Raw genomic sequence first — 17,839 nt, 5'->3', positions numbered from 1 at the left:
CGTGCATGCAATCTCGTGCACCTTGCAAGCTCCATGATTCTCTTGTTCATCCTTTCTAACACACCATTTTCTGGTGGTGTTCCTGGAACTATTTTCTCTCTGCGAATTCCATTCCCTGAACAACACCTATCAAACTCTTTGCTGTAATATTCAACTCCATTGTTTGATCTGAGACACTTCAACCTTTTTCCTGTCTCATTTTCAACCAAAGATTTCCATTTCCTAAAAGTATCAAACACATCAAATTTATTTCAAATATAATAAATCCATGTTTTTCTAGTTTCATCATCAATAAAAGTAACATAATAATGAGAGTCACCAATAGATAATACTTGAGTAGGTCTCCATACATCTGTATCCACAAGCTCTAATTTTTCACTCTTCTTTTCTTTCTCAACTCTGAGGAATCTAACTCTCTTATGTTTTCCATAAACACAATTCTCACAGAATTTTAATTCAACATGCTTAAAACCTGGAAAAAAATTTCTTGAGTGAAGAATCCGCATCCCCTTCTCACTCATGTGCCCGAGTCTCTGATGCCACAATGTCGTATCTTCTCCTATAGAGGTTAAAGCATTAACAAAATTTGAAATACCATTGCATAAACACAATGTACAAACCTTTCCTCCATTTGCTATTACCAGGGATCCTTTAGTGACCTTCCAAGTTTTATCTGTAAAAGTAGTTACACAACCTTCACCTCCCAACTACTCTATTGAAGTTAGAATTTTCTTCAGATATGGAACATGCCTCACTTCCTTCAATAGCCGTTGATTTTCATTCTACTGTTTTATGAAAATTGTACCCATTCCAATGATTTTACAGGGTTTATCATCACCCAGCCGAACCTATCCAAAATCTCCTTGAACATAATCATGAAAATGTTTCCTATCAGGTGTGGCATGGAATGAGGCCCCTAAATCTACCACCCAGACATCAATAATATTTTCTAATGAAATAATCAAAGCATCTTACAACACATTACCTGTCACATTTGCTTCATCATTGTTTTCTTGCTACGTGTCTCCTTCCTTTTCCTTCTAAGACTTGTAGTAATTCTTTAGGTGTCCTTTCTTCCTGCATTTCTAGCACACTACCCCTTATCTGGACTTGGATCTACCTTTCCTTGACTTATTGCGATATCCTAGGCTCTTTTCTCTTTCCATTTTTCTTCCCCTAGTATCTGTAGTCGAAGCATTACCTAACGTCTTACCGGAGCTTTTCCGTCACATTTCCTCAGTAAGGATTACACCGACAACATTATCAAACTTTAAAGTACTAGATCCAGAGAAAGCGTTACTAATGGCCATAACTAAACCACTCCAACTTTCTGTCAATGAGCACAGAAATAACAGAGCCCTAACTTCATCATCAAAAGTTACCCCTACAGAACTTAACTCACTGGTAACTGTATTAAATTCATTTAAATGATCAGCAATAGATCCACCTTCTGACATCTTCATATTAAATAAATGATTCGTAAGAAATACCTTATTTGAGGATGAGGGTTTTTCATATAGTTTGGACAATGTCGACACTAAACCCTCTGTTGTCATTTCCTTTGAAATATTAAAGGCTATCGATGCCGCTAGGCAGAGCTGTATTGTTCCAAGTGCCTTTCTGTTGAGAATATCCCATTCTGTGCCTATTATACTCGTTAGATTCTTTTTCTTTCCACTCAATGGTTGGTACAGATATTTCTGGTACAAATAATCTTCCATCTGCATCTTCCATAGCTAGTAGTTTTGGCCGTTAAATTTTTCGACCCTAAACCTACCATCTTCTGCCATTTCTCCCACTCAAACAAGGAACCCTTCTCTCCTGTGAATTTATCAGTCAAATAGACCTTTGGCTCTGATACCAGTTGGTAGAAAATTATATATTATAGAGAAATATAACACAAAAAATATATTGCAGAAATATAAACATAGAAAACGCATAAAAGAAGAGAGACGCAGATATACGTGGTTCACCCAATTTGGGCTACATCCATGGAGAAATAGCTAGTCCTTCCTTTTATATTATCCATCAAACTGAAGAGATACAACCTACAATAGATCTATTGTAATTCCTTCTTCACCCTCACACAATCTCCTCTCTCTTTCTTGCTCAGAATACAGATCTACGTAGATGCAATACAATTCCCTCATATATAGCGAGGGGTTTTCTTCTAGGGAAAAGAATCCTAAATTAAACATAACTTCTATTGTCAGATCTCTGCCTAATGAATGACCTAGATTGACTACGAAATGACAACATTTTACAAGGAAATTTATATCTATTTTTAGCTTTGGGGGCACTACCCCCGATCCCTCATTGGGGGGGGCCTCTTAAAGGTCATTGTTGCCCCCCTATGGACCCCCCTTGTGGCACAAATATTATGGGTGGCATTGTCGCCACATTATGAACTAGGGTCCAATGCAGTGATACCTTTGAATAAAGAAGATACTCAAGCTTCACACCTAACATGGTCTATGGTGTAGTGGCTATGATGCCTATGGAGTACATTATGCCTAGTCTACACATAGCATATTTTATAGGAATGGCAGACTATGGAGCCTTAGAATAAATGCTCACACAGCTAGCAGAGCTCGAGGAAGATATATTTTTGGCTGGATTTGATCATCATGTTCAAAAGGAACATGAAACGACATGGCACAATCGAAACATCAAACTGCACACCTTCAAGGTAAGTGATTTAGTTTTATTATATGACAGTAAGTTTGAAAAGTTTCCAGGAAAATTTCAGATGCATTGGTTGGGGCCATATGTCATCAAAGAGATTACCAATGGTGGAGAATTTGAGCTTGTGAAATTGAATGGAGATCCATTTCAGGAAATGTAAATGGAAGCCGATTGAAGCCATAAATCGGGGATCCGACCTAATGACTACATGACGGTAGCACAATCTTAGCACTGCACGTAGCTGTATGGAAGTGTGAGATTGTAAACTACACTACCCGGTTTGTAGAGCTGTACGACATGGGGTCTGCTTGAAATAGAAGGGTGTCATGGTACCAGAAGAAGCGCGAAGAGAGCTGCACTATAGGGGGTGAGACCACGGAACACAGCTAGAAAGTGACCATTACTGTCAGTATTCATGATTTGACAGTGACGAGATGGTTAAGAGGAGTAGGGGGTGACATTTAAGGCTAATTTTAAGAATGAAATATTTCAAAATATGCTACCAATCTAACATTTATGAACTGATTTTTGGGGGAATGGTAGAATTTGAATTTGAATTCGCCTATAAATTATGTGTGGTCGTCCAATGAGAAACACTTTGCATCCTGAGAATTTATGTGTTGAGCTGTTGAGTGTTCATGAATCGTCAGCTTTACACAGATTTTGTCATTGCCTCTGTGTTTGAGAAGTTATCTGAAGACACTCAGTGACTTATTCTTGGCACAATCTCCAGACCAGCTCAGACCGCAAGTGCTAGGGAAGCTATTGCCTCTGAGGGAGCTGCTTCAGAGGTTGTGAGTATGAAGGCTCCAACTGCAGTGCCTACAGTGCCAAGGTCGCCTAGGTCTAAGCCTACGCTGGTGAGGGAGGTCTCCAAACCGAAGAAAGATAAGCAAAATAAGCCAGTGCCATTGTGTGAGTCACAGATGAAACATGTTGCTATGTAGGACCAGAGGAAAGAAAAGCCGAGCATGAAGGAGAAGGGTAAATTGGTGGACCTGTAAGCTGAGGAGGTTGCAGAAGATATAGACATTGAGGAGGTGGACAGTATATCTAGGTTGTCGGATTATATCCCTCCATGCAAGGGAAAAGTGAAGGTCTCGAAGGACCGAGATGCATGACAATTCCTCCTCAACACACCCTTGTTACCGAAGAACATCACCTTTGATGGTCTGCGCCTGGTGCAGATCCCGCACTTAAAGCTTGAAGATTGAGATTTGGAAGACCATGAGTGGTTTCCCCACCTTGCTACCGACACCTTCATGCAGAGGGTCTCCTACAAAGAGTCTGGTGTCACCGCGTTGGAGTATGTGGAACAAATTCGTGGAGTAAATAAGTCAGGGTTGTTGAATGTGTTGTGGGTGCCCCACTATCATCACTCAAATATAAACATGACCATCATTAAGTAGTTTTTGTGCCTGGTGCATGATGGGTTCTTGTGTGTGAACGTGTCAATCCTCATCACCGATATGTTGATCCATTGGATCACGCTATTGCCACACTCTAGGTTAAATTCGGCCAAGGCGTTTGGTGGAAAGATGAGTGAGCGCGACTTCATTGAGAGGATGAAGGAAAAGTTTAAAATTATGAAGAAGCCGCGTGGGTACTCGATTACTTCAATAACGGACCCCGTAGTAAAGGTTTCCATGCAGATTCTAGCTAGCAAGGTTATCAGAAAGTGTTGTATGGAAAAGGTTCCAGTAGTAGTGGTTTCATTGGCAGCATAGTGTGTAGAGGGCGTATAGGTCAACTTGGTGCACTACCTATGTAGTGAGTTCCTCGGAAAACTACAGAGAGGCACAAGACGAGAGTAAGACATTCCACTATTTGTGGTTGTTTCTCTCGATAGTTCTTATCGCGTGAGAGTTTCTAGAGGAAAACCGGTTTCCTCTAGTGGAGAAATATTTACCAGAAGACACAAAATTTGCATCTCTCTAGGCCATGAAAGAGGTTACACGTATTACAGAGAGCAAAGTATTTTGGGTATTGATGGAGGCAAGAATTCACATGTCCATCAACCAGAAGCCGTGGTTATCACCAATTGTGTTTGAAAATCTCTCACAACACGTAGAGTTCAAAGTTGACTTCCACCATGTATACATCCATGAGCGAAAGGATCCTGAGCAAAAGTGGTTCGACCTACCCTACCTTGCTATGGATGACATTATTGAAGAGGTCATCAAGCACTAGCCCATAGAGTGGCATTCTCCTTCTGACCTAGCCACAGGGACTAGCAAGTCCACGAAGAAGAAGAATAAGGATGTGGCCAAAAAAAAGGTTCAGTGGTTGGCTGAAAAGCATAAGAAAGAGGCCGAGGAGAAGGCCTTGGTAGAAGTGGAGTGCGCCACAAAGAAACAAGTAGAGAAGGAGGACCGCAACCCTGAAATAAGTCAGAAGTCTCCTTTGTCCCAAATGGAGGAGGAAGAGTGGTCAGAGCAGGGCATTGGTGAGCAGGAGGAGAGCACTCCCTTCTAATTGAGGCGATATAGGGAGCAGGAAAAGGAAGGACCGCGGAAGAAGGAAAAAACCACCAAGTTGTCACTGGATCCAATTACTTTGATGGATGGTGACCTAGATGAAATTGGAGAAAAGGTGTAGGATACTACTGCAGAACTGCTGCAGCAGTTTGAGCAATAGCAAAAGCAAGCACTAAATACCATCCAAAAGGATCTGCACGAGTCACAGATCCAGACGACTAGAATCTAGGCGAGTGCAGGACACAACAACACTATGTCAACAAGTTTGGAATTGGGAACCATGCAAGCCACAGAGACGGTTCGGTCATTGGACCTTTAGGCAATAGCATTGCCTGATGGAGATTTGAGCGTGGAGGTGGCTACTGACAAGGCTATTTTCATCTCTTTCAAGAATATTGGCCTTAAGCTCGCCGCACTCCCCAGCGAGTTTCTTCACACAATATAGGCAGGTGTGATAGCAGAGGTTAAGGCCGAGGAGAAGTGTGCATTGAGCGTGATAAATGAATACAAAGTCAACAATGAACAAATGTTCGTGGAGAAATCAGTGGCGTTGGAGGCACAGAAGAAAGTTCAGGTGCAAAACGACTAGGCTCTTGCAGCTGTGATGGTTGAGGCATGGAGAATAGTCCCTAAACTACATATCCTGGAGGAAGTTTCATTGGAGGTGAAGATCAGGAAGTTGGCTGGAGGTGTGGATGATGCCAAGACATAAGTGGCCAAGGTTCAGTTTGAACTGAATCTGAAAATCACATAGTTAAAGTTGAAGTCACAACCTTCAACTTCGCCAGAGATCAGAGAACAATGTGAAGCTACTATGAATGATGGAGTCATAGTAGTGAATGCTGTGGTGGTGGATTGCACTGAGCTCCTCAAGAAATCCATGGAGGTAATCATGGCTCTGCAGGAAGATCCTAACCTACAGAGGTTAAATACAGAAGCCCATTAATTGCAACAACAATATGATGAAGCGAGAGTGACGATGCACAACGTCGCTATAGCACAATGATTGGCCAAACTGTAGGAGGCAAAACAATTGCTTGAAAAGGTCGAAGCAGCACAGATCAAAGGGGCGGTCCTCAAGGCCAAATTGGGGCCTTGGCTAGATGAGGCCTACCTTATCTTCACCAACATTCAAGTGAAGTTGCCAAGCCTATAGAGCACGCAATAGAAAATCAAGGAAGACTGTGCAGAACCAGCAACAAAGTAGCTAGTGGAGAAGGTCAAACAGACAACCATGTAGAGTGTGACTACGGTAGAAGTGGCAAAAGTAGAGGTGGGATGTATCTGCAGTAATATCTCCACTCCAGTAGAGTGAATCGAGGGCGAGTCATGATATTTGTGTTGGGGGTCTGTTGGGACAGTGTCCCCTAGGTTCAGTTTTGGGGAAAAGAGCCCAAGTTTTGTTGTATAGAATGTAAATTCTCTACCATTTGTGGTCATGGAGTGCGTAGATAGTAAAGTTTCATAAAGGGTTTTACCCTTCTTTTACGTAAGTTGATTCGGCTTTTGAAGATCTACCCATGGTCTGTGGACCATGGGATTGTATAAAAAGGTGTGTCTTAGGATGTCTATGGTAGTAGTACTAATGAGGAAGATGAATGTAATGGGTCAATAGAGGAAAGAGCGAAGAAGTCTTAGAGTAGAAGAGAGGCTTTGCAGCTATGTGCATAGAGGCCTAGATTAGAGTCCACAGCTGAGTGCGCAGACCCCTACAGTTGAGTACGCAGGGAAGTCTTGAGTCTGTAAGAAGAACTGAAGTATTAATAAAGATTATTCCATAAATTCCTATGTTTTGCCACTTTACTTCTATTATGAATGAATGCGCTTTTATGATATAATGAATGATGGGTTTATGAATTAATACTGTATTGATGCATGATTTTACATAATTGATGCTGTTATATGAACACACTTAATATAAAATGTTTACGCGAAGAATATCTTATTACATATTAAATTTCTCAATGCTTAGGCCAATTTGGGTAAGCACGGGATTAGGAGAAATCAAAGATGCACAAAAGTGGTTGATTCACCTATTTAGGTTCTACGAAAGACAATCCTAGAACTTCGTGGAGGTCTAGAGGTTGATTAAAGGAAGTTTTATTGATAAGCCCTAAAGGATTATTGATCTACATGAAGGTAGGTTTAGGGCATAAAATGACATTACACTAATCCCTCGGTGCATAAACCTGGTTCCAGCATCCTCCCATACTGCTTCAGGTGAGACTTTAGTCCAGGCTTTGTGGATTAATGTTGAATGGGCCAGTAGTGTAGGGATTTGTTTGGCAAAACTAACTCTGAACCTGGGTCAGGACCCACTAAGACAACATGGGGTGTTGTAAGGTCTCTTCTAAAACCTTCTTTCACACATAAATCCTTGAAGGCATGTGAGAAAAATTCACCTTTATTGTCACTCTTGAGGGCCTTCACCTTCTTCCCAGTCTCCTTCTCCACCAGTGCCTTGAATTCAACAAAATTGGAGACAACTTCATCCTTCATCCACATGAAGAAGATCCAACACTTTCTGGATAATTCATCAATAAAAATAACATAGTACTTATGTCTTGTTCTGGAATATGTATAAAAGGGTCCATAAACATTAGAGTGGACTTGCTCCAAGATTGCATCTGCTCTACTCTCACGATCATGGAAACTGGATTTCACATATTTCCCCAATGTGCAGCCCTTGTAAACATCCTTTTGGTCAAGGGAGCCTTTATGGAGGCTTGTGGTAACTTGTTGCATGATATTCAAGGCACCATGATGTAGATGAACCAATCTCATATGTCAGAGTTCTCCAACGTCTCTATTAGGCACTTTATCAGCCTTGCTACTCAATGTAGTGTAATCTCCCACCTCTAGTTTGTATAGGTTATTCACTTGAATCGTGATCTACTTCACCTCCCTTGTAGCTATGTGCCTCAAAAAGGATTTCCATTTACTGAAAATATCATCATAGCTATGATCCTCCAAAACTGCTACAAAGATCAAGTTCTTTTTTAGCTCGGGTACAAACATAATGTCTTTAAGGAAAAGGGGAGAGGCTTTCTCCCTCTTAAAGGTGATAGTACCAATTCCTATACCATTGTACGTCCCATCATCCCTCATTTCGATATGCATATGGAGATACTTCTCCTCTAGGATACTCGAAAACTCCTTACACCCTATCATATGGAACGAGGCACGGGAATCAAGGTACCATACGGTCCCCATAACAATGTTGTACATGCATGCTATTAGGGTGAAGTATAATTTGAATTGTGAAGTTTGTGCTTCACTTGATGCTCCTCTTGAAGGATTCTTGGTAGACTTCTTGTGTAGGCATTTGTTTCCATAGTGCCTCAATTCATGGTAGTGGAAGCATTTTATCTTTCTCAAGTGTTTCTTCTTGTCATTATTTTAATTGAATTCAAGTTTTCTTTGGGTCTTCTTCCCTTTAAACTTCTTCCCCTTCCAAGTGAGACAAAATTCTCTTCATCCTAAGCTAAGGATGAAGTTCCATCTTTGGTATTCCTCCAGAACTATTCTTGAACCAAATAAGACCAAAACATTTTCTAATTCGATAATTTTTCCTTACCATTTAGAGAGTCATGGTAGTTGTGCTAGGATTTAGGAAGTCCTAGAAGAGCTAGGATTACCAGGTCATCTTTTGTAACATTCACCCCAACCCCTCCAAGCTTATCTTGAGCTTGAGTAAATCTGGAGAGATATTATGGAATGGTATAATTTTTCTTGATCCTTATGTTTCAAAGTTTTTCTTTTACAACCAATTTTCTCTGGTCACTGTTATTTTCAAATAGCTCAGTTAGTGTCTTCAACATAGTAAATTGTTTCTCTTTTCTACTGGGGTTTTGCAATGTTAGTATTAACATATTGCAACACACCATTATCATCGAGCATTGCTTCCATTCGATCTTTTGAGGCTATGAAATTTGATTCCATTGAAAGACATTCTCTCGATTCGGAAGAAAAGTTTCCTCATAGAAGCTGCAAATTTGAAATTTCTAAGAGACAAGTTCAAAATACTAGTTATAATGTGAATTTATGTCTTTGATACCATCTATAAAGTTTATATAATTACAACTTCTGAAGAGATTTAATCTAAAATCAAGAGATACAGTTCTACTATACTAATCTATGAAATCAAATTCACAATTTAGAACAAAATGCATATAATTCAATAAGAAAAACCATAAGTACACAATGAATTTTAAGGGAACCCACCTGGGGAAAAAACCCCTCAAGCGTCTTCGTATTAATCAGATGAATATAGAATATATTACAATTTCTATCTATAGCTCTGATCTCAACCTACAAAAGAATAACTATTCTCTATGCTTAACTACAAACTATGGCCAACACTTAGCCAATTATTTTCTCATCAAGGCTCATATTTCCTTCTGCAACTCAGGAAATTAGCCCCTATTATTTAGGAATTACCTCCAATTTATTGTGAAATTCCTAAGGATTTATCATCTGACTGCATACAACACTTGTACCCTCAAACTAGTTTACAACTACTTGTTACACTGCCTTGTCATATCCACTTTAGCTGAGGAACTCAAATTTTCTTCTTATACTAGCTATTTTGGGTTGATTGATCAGTTAACGAAAATATCTTTGAGCTAGACTATTCTCCCACTACACAACTAACCTTCAATTGATTCTATCAATAGTTAGGGGTCAATTAACTGATTACAACTAAAATAAATGTACTGGATTGCTAAAGTTTAGCAATCAGATGTGTATAATTGAACTTCAAGCCCTCTAACTTGAATTTACTAGTCTAAGTGAGTGACAAGATCCATTTCACACTAGTTAACTTCCTCCAAGTTGTCTTGTTGATGTGGAAATTCTATTTTACTCAATTTGACTAAGGCTAAAGTCAAATTGAACCTTTCTTGCTACATTTTTTTAACACAAATTTCCACCATGGAAAGCTTTTCCATGGAGTCCATCCATTGTAGGAAGCCATACAAATCATATGTCATCTTCCTTAAAGAAAAATGGATGCAATTTCAGATCAAGACATTGGCACAATATGGCTCTCTCCTATTTCAAGATTATAGGAATTTCATTGACTTTTGCCAACAAACATGCATTGAAGATAGGAAAAATGAATGGAATATATCTATATATATATATATATATATATATATATATATATATATATATATATATATATATATATATATGTATGTATGTATGTATGTATGTATGTATGTATGTATGTATGTATGTATGTATGTATGTATGTATGTATGTATGTATGTATGTATGTATGTATGTATATGAGATTTTAGATTCCATGAATTGATGGCCTATGAAAAGAGGCTAACTGTATTGGATGTTGATGGTTTTGGTATAAAAGAAATTTCATTTCTAAACCTATGTAGGCATGACTATAAAAGAACTTATATGCTCATGTATATGAGAAATTTGATTTTGGAAATTATTATGAGATAGAATCATGACCAATTATGTCCTATATTTTGAAGACATGTGACTAACGAATGACTGAGATGTGTGCACAGTTGTAGGACAACATGCTTGGTAACATGGTATGGTAGAAACTGATTTGTAATTTTCACGAATAAAAGTAACAATTGAATTCATGTGGCAGTATAGCTAGACTAAGTGGCTGTAAAAGAAGCTTATAATGTGGCATGGTGTAATAGGAAGGGATAGTTGGAAATTTCGTGAGCTTTTAATCATGATCCATTGTGGGACACCAAAACTCATTGGGATTGAGTTGTTATGTTGTTGAATATTTTATGTTTTGAGTTCCTTGAATGATTTATTCTCGAATTTTCCCTTTCACTATTGGATTGCACATGTCCATGCTATTTTTCTTGGTGATTTTATTATTGTTGTCATGAATTTCTTTATTTTTACAGTTTCCCTCTTTTCCTCTGGGTTTTTCCTTTCATCTTCATGCTTGGGGGGCCTCGGGAACATTGGTTTGGCATGGAAGGAAAGCCATGGGGCTCTGGTAAGGGATCCAAGGAGGTCCTATGCATAAATAAGGAACATGAGTAGATGAGGAAGGCTGAAAATGCGAAGATGGGACAAAAAATGCATCATTGGAATACTGCTCTTGAATACAATAGCATGAAAAAAGGAAATTATGTGCAAGTCGAAAATTGTCGTGTGAGTAGAAACAACAAAAAAATGAGCTCACTAACTCTTATTTTAATTGACATATCATTATCCATGACTAAATGAATGGTAGTATGACATCGAAGTGGGCTAGTTTTTCCCGTGGGTATAATGGACAACGAGATGGCATCCATGAAAGTGGCTCAAAATGAGATTCTCTTTGTAACATCACTGGCAAAAATTTCATGTAATAAAATTTAATGAAGGTAAAATAATAACCACGGTTATGGGACGCATATTCCAAGATGAATGTTCGGAAAGACATCCTAGTGTGGGTGTTCATTTGGTTTATTATGGCTAAGGAAATTGGCAAAGGCAATGGAAAAGGCTTTGGAAAGGAAAAGTGGCATTAATTGGCATTTTATTTATGAAAATAAAGAAAATTATGAGAAAATGAAGGTGAAAGGGTACATGTTACATGTAAGGAGGAAAATGAAGAAAATAGAGGCCTCATTAATAAAAAGGATTTTGAGGATCACTTTGTAACCTTTTGTCAGTTCACATTTGGAGTCCTCTCTTTATTGTCCCTCTCTCTCACTCTTGGACACTTAGAGTTTTCTTAGAGAACTTCAATATTGGATCAAGGAAATCAAAGAAGGAAAAGGGAAGCAAAGATCAAGCAAGGAAGAGCAAGATCAAGTGGCTACAACACGATTCTTTGTAGGTATTGAGTTGCATGTATGATTTCCTTGATAGTTTTGGCATGCATGGTTATGCATGTGTGTTCTTGGTTCTCTTTCTATCATCAGCATGGGTTTTTCTAGGTGTACTAGTGTACTTCAGCCTTGACTTTCCATTTCCGGATAATCATGGTGTGATGGGTTCTCTTGCATTTGGTTGAAATAAATTGTTGAATGGTTTTTAAATTGAGTGAGGTGGATCTCTGAAAGAAATAACACATGGCCTAGTAATCCCTAAACTGGACTCAAATTGTGGTAAAGGCAGATAATGTGTGCCTTGGTGGGCCTAGGAATCCTCAACTTGTGAATGGAGGGATATACGATAAAGCCTAGAGGTGTGTGCCCTCGATTAGAACCAGGAATCCTTGGCTGATGAATGGCGAGATATATAGTAAAGATTAGAGGGTGAAGTCTTGATTAGGCCTATGGAACATTGACCGTGGTATGGAGGGATGTACGGTTAAGCCTAGAGACAAGGAGATAGGAAAATTACACATGGTGTAGGTGGAGAAATCTGGGGCATACATGCTTATGGAGGTCCTAGTGATCTAGTGGGGATTGCAGTAAATCTTGTTTCTATTGATGAGGGTGAGGTGGTTTAACCTCAGGAAGCCCTAGTTGAATTTGGTTATGATTACCACATTCATGATTTTAATATGGCACGGGGGTGATTGTCTGAAAGAAAGGTTTGGTTTAGCTAATCTATGATCAGGTGGTACATGGAAGTCCCAAACCTAGTTGGCTAATGCCTTCATTAATAAGAGTTTCTTCTCCTTGGTGTTTCATGTGTAAATGTGTTGATTCATATGTGGTATTTATGGAAATTGTATCCTTTTTATTTATGTTGGTTATATGTTGGTATGAGTATGTTTTATGACTATCATGATGTATCGCTCTCATCATGTTTTTCTTAGTAAATGAATGTACAATGAATATATGCCATAATAGATGATAATACAACTATTTTGATAAGGCATCAGTGCTTCTTAGCAATTCTTAGATAAGTATGAGACCCCTATTCTCAGATCTGTTGTTATGACCTCTAGAATGCATATTTATGACATGTTTGATGAAATTATTGTCATGGATAGTATGGTTCCAATCAATTAATTGTTTAAATGTTTTCATTACTACCTTTTTTTAGTGTTATTTATTATTTTTTAAAGTTTCATGAAGTTCTAGGTAGTGGCTTGAGTCATGGCCCTGAAAATGTGGCACAAAATCTAGGGTCACTGGCACAAAACTAGCTAAAAAAGTCCACAATCGTAGGCTTGTCCTTACTTTAGGAGTGATTGGAGTTCTATAGTCACATGCATGTATTTTCAAGGGAGTGGCTAGGGTGTTATATTGGTGAAAAGTTGAGTTTATTAAGGGGTTAGGCACCTTGAAGGGTTGATTGTCTCTAGGTGGTTTAGTAGTATGTGTTGAAGGTCATATTTGTTTTTTTCCATCGGTTCCACTTCCTTAAGTCTACATGGGCAGTTTAATTACATCATAGTAGCCTTTCGTGGCATGTTTACCCCAGTGGACCAGGTAGCTTGGGTAAATGTGGGAGGAGGGTGTTACAGAGTGGTATAAGAGCATGGTTCACCCCTTAGACTGGATGTGCGATGTTTGGTGGTCATGCATTCATGTCAGTTGTATATGTGTTCCTTATTCTTGTTGTGTGTACATGGTGTTGGTCATGGTTGTAGGGGTGTCACCATGCGAAAGTGGATGGTGTTGTCATTATATGTTGTCGTCATCAGTATATGTGAGTGATGCATTGGTTATGCATGTCAGTGTTCATATAATGTTATGCATACATTGGCATGGTGATAGTTGTCATGCATGAGGTCATGGTATGTAGTTGGTATGGTCATGCATTTGTAACTATATAATAGTTGAAATGACTTTTAAATTCTGATATGATTATCATTATAAATGTATTATTATAATCTAGTTGATCTTGTAGATGAGATATCCCCCCCCCCAAACTATACTTACGAATGTTTATTATGTTTATGCTTTGGTTTAGCTGACATGGTATACTCGCAGGAAGAATATCAAAGATGACTAGGAAGATGGTAGACGAGTAACATGGTGTTGGGCACTCTTCTAACTTAGCATACACATTAAGAAGTTTGAAGGAATAAATAGGGAGTTGCAAGGTATATAATGATAGGATCATTCAGGCACATAAGAAATAAGCAAAGGTTAATGCAGTAATCCTTCAAAGTTTGTCAGAATTGTAGATATAGGGACGACTTTGGATCAGCCATGGGAGGGAGGATAGGATTAATGGGGCATATGGAAGTATATCACATGGTGGGTACAAGTTTGATAGGGATGACGTGGTCAAAGATGGCAAGATTTTGGATACTCCATATAGGAGAGGTGATGGACACAGGTTATATTTTAGTTATGGTTTGGACAGGCACTATAATTGTCAATGTTATCATTCTTACAGTAGGAGTGAAAAGACATACTTTTTGGATGAGTTTAAGAAATAAAATCCACCTACCTCTGATGGAGATTTGAAGAAGATGAAAGATGCAGAATCATGGTTACTTGGGATGAAGAATTTCTTTGTGCTGCATGAGTACACAGAGAATATGAAGGCCAAAATAGTTATCTTCAACCTCAATTGGAAAGAAAATATGTGGTGGGAAGATGTGAAGTGGGTAAGAGACATTAGGACGGGGGAGTTGAGTTGGCATGCATTCAAGAGACTCTTTATTAAGAAATACTTGTCAGAGAGGTATTATTGCAGTAAGGCTAAGGAATTTTATAAACTAAAGATGGGATCATTGATAGATGAGGATTATATGACAATGTTCACAAAGTTATTGAGCTATGTATCGTATCTTAAGGATGAAAAGGCTAAGGTTCATATATTTTTTGGTGGATTTCCATTAGAATTCAGAGATCGGATTAAGTATGATGAACAGTGATCAATTGAGGAAGTCAATGGGAAACTAAAGCATTGTTATGAGAAATCAAAGCATAAAACAAAGTTACAACACCATTGGAAAGGGAAAGATAAATCAAAAGGTAAATGGCAGTCGAAAAGAGCAAGACCTCACGATGTAGGTGAGAAAGAGAATGTGACACCTTACAAGAAGTTCAACATGGCTAATCAGGGACATGGGTCACACCATGGAGGGCAACGGAATAGAGGTGACGATACAGTATAGTTGAAGTGTTGGACACTTGGTGAGGAGAATCTTAAGAAGGAATATCAGCAGAGTTAGGGTGGTAGGTTTTAGATTTATAGTGCACATGAGGTGAAGACTATTCAGGATGTTGGGCAGAGAATTCCTCATATATATGCAGCATTGGATAATATATAGGTAGATCATTAGGCATTTTTGTATCGATATGGACTGTAAGATTTGTGCTCAATTTGTTTCTATTTTGATTGACCTTTGATCTAATTATAGTTATGTTAATCCTATAACGTTGGACAAGTGTGGTTTGAATAAAAAAAGAACATGCAAAATCTTGGTTAGTGCAGTTGGTTACAGGTACAAAGAAAAGAGTTTATCATTGGGTAGGAGCTTGTGCATTTGTGTTGAATGGTATGCCTACCTCAACACATTTGAATGTATTTCCTTTGGGATCATATAGTATTATTTTGGGTATGGAATGGTTGTATCATCACAAGACTAAGGTGGATTGTTATGACAAAGCCATTGAGTGTTAGGATGAAAATGGAGAACAAATAATCTTGGAGGGTAAGAAGAAGGAAACATCAGTTAGAATGGTGACAAATATGCAAGAAAAACATAGTCGCAGAAAAGGGTGTGTGTTATTTTTAGTGAAAATTTCTAGTAACAAAGGTAAGGAGGATGAGGATGGAGAGGTATTGAGTAGTTACATGATATTGTAGTAGTTTCAAGATGTATTTCTAGAAGATATTTCATAGTTTCTGCCTCATAGCGAAGTGGAATTTTCTATTGAGTTGGTACTAGGGGAAACACCAACATCGAAGGCACCTTATAGGATGACCACACTAGAGTTGGTAGAGTTGAATTTAGAGTTGAAGGAAATGTTTGGCAAGGGATAAAGTTACGAAGTGTATATCCTTGGGGTGCACTGGTATTGTTTTTGAAGAAGAAGGATGGTACTATTAGGTTATGCATTGATTATAGGTAGCTCAGCAGGGTGACCATTAAAAAAAGGTATCTATTATCGAGGATTGATGACTTGTTCGATCAGTTGAAGGGAACAGGAGTGGTATCGAAGATTGATCTGAGATCTGGATATCATCATGTACACATTAAAGAAGAGGACATCTACAAGACAACTTTTCAAACCAGGTGTGGGCATTATGAGTTTTTTGTAGTTCCATTTGGTTTGCCTAATGATCCAGCTACCTTTATGTTCTTGATGAATAGTGTGTTGCATCCTTATTTGGACAAGTTTTTTATTGTATTCATTGATGAAATCTTGATATATTCTAAGAATGAGGAATAACATGCCAAACATTTAGCAACAGTGTTGAGATTGCTAAGAGGGCATCATTTATATGTCAAGCTTAGTAAATGCGTTTTATTAATTTTAGATAGAGGTACATTACTTATTACATTTGGTTTTGAAGGAAGGTATAGTAAGATATCTAGAGAAGATACGGGCTGTCAGGGAGTCGGTAGCTCCTAGAAATGTGGAAGAGGTAAGATTATTTATGGGCGTAGAAGGTTACTATAGGAGGTTAATCAGGAACTTCTCTCAGATTTCATATCCTATTACATCACTACAAAGGCAAGGTAATAAATTTGAATGGAAAGAGGAATTTGCAAAAAGTTTTGAGAACTTAAAGAAGTTGTTGATAAATTCTCTATGGTTAAAGATGAGAGATCAAAACAAAGAGTTTGTTGTGTGTAAAGATGCTTTCAAGATAGGACTTGATGGAGTCCTTATGCACAAAGGACAAGCGGTGTGGTATGAGTCACAGAAACTGAATGAGCACATGCATAATTATATGACACGTGATATTGAGATGGAAGCGATCATCCATGCTTTGAAGATGTGGAGGCACTATCTTTTTGGAAGGAGATTTGTAATAATGAGTGATCACAGTGGATTGAGGCATCTATTTGACCAACTGAATCTAAATGCCAAGCAAGCTAGATGGTTGGCCATGATCAATGAGTTTGACATTGAGATCAAGTGCATCAAAGTAAAAGAGAATAGGATTGTCGATGCTCTTAGCAAGAGAATATAGCTGAGTCACATAACATCTATGAGTTCTTATGGGATAGACTTACAAGATTAAATGTCATAGGAAGGCTAGCATGATGACAGATACATGAAGCTTATGCATAAGTTACAATAGGTTATAGGTGATCAGCATGTGAACTATCACCTTACAACAAACGATTTGGTCAGATTTAGGGACATGATATTTGTTCCAAACAATAGTGAGCTCAAGAAGACTATCTTGAGAGAGTTTCATGCAAAACTTTATTCATGTAACCTAGGATACAATAAAATGTTGACAACAATGAATAAATTTTATTATTGGCTGAATCTGAAGAAGGACGTGCCAAAGTTTGTCGCTAGAGGCTTGGATTGTCAAAATGTAAAGGTAGAGTGTAAGAATCCAGGTGGATTATTGCAGCTGATTTTGAATCCAGAATGGAAATGGGAGGTAGTTTCCATGGATTTTATGACAGGTTTGCCGAGGACAAGTAGACAACATGATTCCATCATGGCCATGGTGGATAGATTGACAAAGGTTACACACTTCACTCTAGTGAATTCCACATATTCAGATAGTGATGTAGCATAGGTATTCATCAGAGATGTAGTGAGGCTATATGGTGTCTCGACGAAGATTGTGTCAAACATGGATGC

Source organism: Pinus tabuliformis, chromosome Q (genome assembly GCF_031772625.1).
Source record: "Pinus tabuliformis cultivar Carrire ecotype Pingquan chromosome Q, CPIR1, whole genome shotgun sequence".
Taxonomy (NCBI): Eukaryota; Viridiplantae; Streptophyta; class Pinopsida; order Pinales; family Pinaceae; genus Pinus; species Pinus tabuliformis.
The sequence above is the reverse complement of the archived record's forward strand: the minus strand, read 5'-3'. Positions refer to the sequence as shown.